Source organism: Octodon degus, unplaced genomic scaffold, assembly GCF_000260255.1.
Source record: "Octodon degus isolate 3935 unplaced genomic scaffold, OctDeg1.0 scaffold00140, whole genome shotgun sequence".
In the NCBI taxonomy this organism is placed as follows: Eukaryota; Metazoa; Chordata; class Mammalia; order Rodentia; family Octodontidae; genus Octodon; species Octodon degus.
The window spans coordinates 7,224,777-7,230,757 of NW_004524716.1; positions in this window are offsets into that span (position 1 = coordinate 7,224,777).

The following is a 5,981-nucleotide window of genomic DNA, read 5'->3' on the forward strand; positions in this document are numbered from 1 at the left end:
TGATTTTTTCTAATGGTGTTTGTAAGTAGGATCACAAGTCTGCATCTTGTACAGCAATTAACCACTAAGAAGAATATATGCAGTGTATTATTTGTTGAAAAAAATATGTATAAATGCACGAATTGTGATATTGTGGAAACACAGATATGTGAATGATCAATAAAGTTTGCAATGTAAAAAAAATAAAAAAAAATAAAGCATGGGAACATGGCATTTAAAAAAATTCTTATAATTCTTATACTAGGGAGGCTATACTATATTTACTCATGTGGGTCTGGTTTATTTCACTTATGAATATATCTTCAAGTGGCATTCACTTATATATGAAGGCTTCGAGTATATCATTCTTTACAATTGAGTAATACTCCAGTGTATAAAAATACCACATCTTTTTTATCCATTAGTCAGTTGATTGACAATTTGGTTGCTTCCAAGATTTGGCTATCACAAATTCTGCTGCTATAAACATAGATACATATATATCACTATGATATGTTGTTTTCAGTTCCTCTGGGAAAATTCCCAGTAGGGGGATAGCTCGTTTGAATGGGATTTCCAGTCCTAGTTTTTTAAGGAGTCTCCACACTTATTTCCATAATGAGTGCACCAGTCTAGTCCCACCAACAGTGGAGAACAGTTCATTTTTTCCCCACAGCCTCTCTGACATTTGTTGTTGGTTGATTTCTGTATGATAGCTATTCTTTCTGGGTTGAGATGGTATCTCAGTAATGTTTTAATTTGACTTTCATGGATGGCTTGTGATGTGGAGCATTTTTTCATGTATTTATTAGCTTCTAGAATTTCTTCCTCTGAGAAGTGTTTGTTCATTTCAGATGCCCATTTCTGGATTGGATCTTTAAATTTTGGAGTGCTCATGTTTTCAGAGCTTTGTGTCAGTGCTCATTAGTTAAGATTTTTTCCCCAAATTTGTGGGTAATTTATCACTTTGTTGGTAATTTCTTTTTTTAAAAAATAATTTTATTGAGAAAGAAATATTAAGAAGACAGCTTCAAAACCGATTAGTAGGACAGTTTCAATAATTACTACATTGCATATTGTGGTCTTACTGGTTATTCATTGTACAAGGTGCAGATATGATATCCTGTCCACAAGTACTATTAGAACAAATCTTTCTACTCAATGAATTAAGAGAAGCTAGTTGTATATCTATCCCAATTATTTTAAATTTATAGATACAAAGTGGTCATTCATTTGTATCCCCATTTCTTCTTTAGTTTGGTCAGAGAAGGGTATTCCCTGATATTTATGTCATTTAAATATCATAGGTGTATGAATTCAGGAAAAATATTCCAATATAGTCCAGTAGTCTATGATAGTAGTGGGTTTTCGTAAGACTGGCAATGTCAGAACTTCTTGACTTGATCCTTTTACAGCTCAGCATATTAATATGGCTTGATTTTTTATTCATTGTTTTTATACTTTTCTGCTGCATGGTTAAGACCAAGATAAAACAAGACATATATAGCAAGAAATGTAGCTTCATATTTGATAAGGTCAGTCAAATCCCCTCAGGATTTATCCTGAAACCCTGTACCTCAGTTTATAGATCCTTTGTCAGTGTCAGCTATGTGGATGAGTCATGGCAGTTGCTTGACCAATTTGCCCTCTGTGAAAGCCTGAGAGAATGTTTTCTCTCCAGATGACTCTCTTTAGGCACACTACATCATGGATCACTTGCCTCTGTGGCCTCATAATCTCCTTGATCGGAATATTTGGTACACTACTGAGTTACATGATGTTATAGTACAGGTTCTTCTATGTCCTGAATCTTCATTGATCTTGAAAGGCTAGGGCCAAAATGTTGGCTGTCCTTGCAGCCCTTCATTTTCTCTAATTTTTGGCCTGCAAACTTAGATTGCTAACCCTCTAAAAGAGAAGCTTATTATTATACCCTACAATATAGGCAGTTGAGCTTAACATCACTATCTGTCTGAATGCCAAACCACTTAGACATAAAATGGAACAGGTGACTTCCATCAAGTGCTTCCATCAAGTAACATACTTCCATCAAGTATGTTAAACTTTAAATCCCTAAAGAATATGAAGAAAAAAATTAAAATTAAGAAAATAATTTAAGAAAACAGTAAACAATTATGTATTTTTATACAGAAATTTAGAAATCTAACCATATACAGTATTGTAGCAGGATAGTCCAGTGAAATTAGTTTTTATTGTAGCTTGTTTTCATGTATTACCTTTTTAAAAAAACAAACATTTACCTGAGAGACATTGTGGCAGTAATTGGTATGTCATGAAAAGCAGTACATATTTAGAAGACCAGAATTATGGGCATCACAAGCATGACCCTACTGTTATACATTGCTCTCTTCAGTGCAGTTTCTTATTTCACAGGTATCTGCCTATATAGTTAGTCAGGGTGAGAATCCTACCAATTGGCTACTAACTTCAAAAACATGCTGAAGATTCTCAGGATCATTGGCTTACTGATCTTATATGTATAAATGTATGGCTTTGCCCCGCTCATGTTTCCTAGCTTTTCTCCTTGCCCACTCTTCGTTGTCTAATCCTCAAGTTTTCCCTTTCCATTTAATTGTGTTATACCTTTCTATTTTTATTTTTTCTTTTCAGTTCTTATACTATGGAGAGTGTATATTGACATATGTAGATCTGGTTTATTTCACTTATGAATATATCAAGTGGCATCCACCTAAATATAAAGGCTTTGAGTTTATCATCCTTTATAACTGAGTAACATTCCATTGTATAAAAATACCACATCTATTTCATCCATTCCTCTGGTGACATGGACCTTGGTTATTTCTAAGATTTGATTATCACAAACTGTGCTGCTATAAACGTAGGTACACATTTATCACTATGATATGGCGTTTGCATTTCCTTTCGGAAAATTCCCTGTAGGGGAATAGGAAATTTGAATGGGATTTCCAGTCCTACATTTTTATGAGTTTCCACACTGATTTCCATAATAATTGCACCAGTCTACATTCTCACCAGCAGTGGAGAAGGGTTGCTTTTCCCCCATAGCCTCTCCAACATTTGTTATTGTTTAATTTCTTTATGATAGTCATCTTTTTTTCTGGTGTGAGATGGTATCTCAGTGTTATTTTAATTAGAATTTAACAGATGGCTAGTAATGTGGAGTATTTTTTTCATATATTTATTTGCTACTTTAATTTCATCCTCTGAGAAGTTTCTGTTTATCTCAGATGCCCGTTTCTGGATTGGGTCTTTAAATTTTGGGGCGCTAATGTTTTTTAGTTCTTTATAAATTACAGAGAGCAGACCTTAGTTTGAGTGCTAATTAGTAAAGATTTTTTCCAAATTTGTGGGTTTTCTTTCCACTTTGTTGTTAATTTCTTTTGACATGCAAAACCTTCTCAACAAGAGGAAGTCCCAGTTGTTAATTCTTTTCCCCCATAATTTTATTGAGAAACAACCAGTTGTTAATTCTTTCAAGTATTACCCGTGAGATTTGATTTTTATTTATCAACTCTTCCTACCCCTATGTCTTCAAGAATTCCTCCTACTTTCTCTTCCAGGAGATTTAGCGTTTCTGTTTTAATGTTTAGATCTTTAATCCAGTTTGACTTTAGTGCATGGTGATAGACCTGGATCAAGTTTTAGTTCTCAGCATGTAGAGAGCCAATTTCTTCAGCACCATTTGTTAAAGAGGCTATCATTCTTCCAGAAAGCATGTTTGAACCCTTTGTTCAAGATCAGGTGGCTGATTGTGTTTGTAGAGGCTCCTGCCACATCTAATCTATTCCATTGATCCTCAGGTCTATTTTGTTGCCAATATCATGCTGATTTTATCACAGTTGCTTTGTTGTGTAATTTAAAGTCAGGAATTTTAATTCCTTCTCCATTGTCTTTGTTTTCCATGATTGCCTTTCCTATTCTAGGTCTTTTCTGGTTCCAAATAAATTTTAGAAACAATTTCTCTAGGTCTGTGAGGGATGTTGGTGGTAATTTGATAGGGATTACAAGAAATCTGTACAGGAATTTTGAGAGTATGGCCATCTTTACAATGTTGGTTTTTCCTATCTAGAAGGAGGGAATATCTTTCCATTTTCTGAAATCCTCTATGATCTCTTTTTTCAGAGTACTGTAATTTTCTTTAGAAGATCTTTGACTTCTTTAGTTAAATTAATTCCAGGGTATTTAATTTTTCGTGGTGCTGTTATAAAAGGTATTTTTTCTCTATTTTCCCTCTCCGTGTGTTTGTTATCTGTGTAGAGGAATAGTATTGTCTTTTCAATATTGACTTTGTATTCTGCCCCCTTACTGAATTTGTGTATTAATTCTAGTAGCTGATTGGTAGAATTTTTGAATCTTCAAAGTAAAGTATCATGTCATCTGCAAATAACAATAATTTATCTTCTTCTTTACCTATTATTATTCTTTTCATTTTTGTCTCTTTTCTAATGGCTATAGCTAATGATTCCAGAACTGTGTTGAATAGGAGTGGTGAAAGAGGTTATCCTTTTCTTGTACCAGTTCTGAGAGTAAAAGATTTCAGTTTTTCCCCATTTAGAATTATATTAGGCATTGGGTTGTCATAGATGGCTTTTATCACTTTGAGATAGAGGCCATCTATTTCAGTTTTTCTAGGACTTTAAACATAAATGAGTGTTGGACTTTGTTGCATCAATTGAGATGATCTTGTGGTTCTTAAATTTGGCTCTATTGATACAGTGTATTACATTTATAGATTTGCGTATATTGAACCATTCTTGTATCCATAGGGTGAATCCTACCTGGTAATGGTGTATAATCTTGATGATTTGCTGTGCTCTATTTGCTAGAATTTTATTGAGAATTCTTGCCTCTATGTTCTTGAGGTAGATTGACCTGTAGTTCTGTTTTTTAGTTGCGTCTTTCCCTGTTTCTTTCTTTTTTTTGGTGGAACTGGGGATTGAACTCAGGCCCTTGTGCTTGCCAGGGAAGCACTTATTCCACTGAGCCATCTCCCCGGCCCCTTTCCCTGGTTTTGGTACAGTATAATACCTGCATCCAGGAAAGATTTTGGGAGGATTGCTTCCTTTTCAATTTCATTGAAGGTTTTGCAGAGTATAAGGATACTATCTTCCTTAAATTTCTTGTAGAATTCAGCTCTGACTCCATTAGGACCTGGACCTTTTTTTTTTTTGCCAACCTATAAGTAACTTTACTTTTTACTTATTTTTTATTGAGAAATAAATATGAATGAGACAGTTTAACAGCTGATTAATAGGACAGTTTTGATAGTCAATACACTGTACATTGTTATCTTCTTAGTGGTTATCCATAGTACAAGAAGCAGACAGAATATTCAATCCAAAAACTGTTAGTACACCTCTTTCTTCTCATTGAATTAAGCGAAAATAGCTGTAAATTTATCCTAACTATTTTGTATATATAAATACAAAATGATCTTTCCTTTGTATCCTTTTATTTTTTTATTTTTTTGTCTTGTCAGAGGTGAATAATCTATTGGCATCTAAATACTATAGGTATTTTAATTCAACTAAACAATCTAACACCGTTTAGCAGTCTATAATATTAGTGGGTTATCTTCAGAAGTTATTGACTTGAGCCTTTTACAGCGCATTGTATTAATATGGATTTACACTATATACCTCATTTTTATACTTTTCTGCTGGATGGTTAAGCCCAAGATATAGCAAGACCTATATATCAAGAAATGTAACTTTTGTATCTTATAAGGTCAGCCAAATACTCTCAAGGTTTATCCTGTAGCCCTGTACCGCCTTTTGTACATTCTTTTGTCAGTGTCATCCATGAGGATGAGTCACAGCCATTGCTTGACCAATTTGCTCTCTGTGAAAGCTTGAGAAAATGTTTTTTTCTCTCCATGTGACTCTCCCCAGGCTCACTTTAGATCATCGAACACATTCCTCTGTGGCTCCATAATCTTCTTGATCAGAAAATTTGGAGCACAACTGAGTTACATGTTGTTACAGTACAGGTTCTCCTAT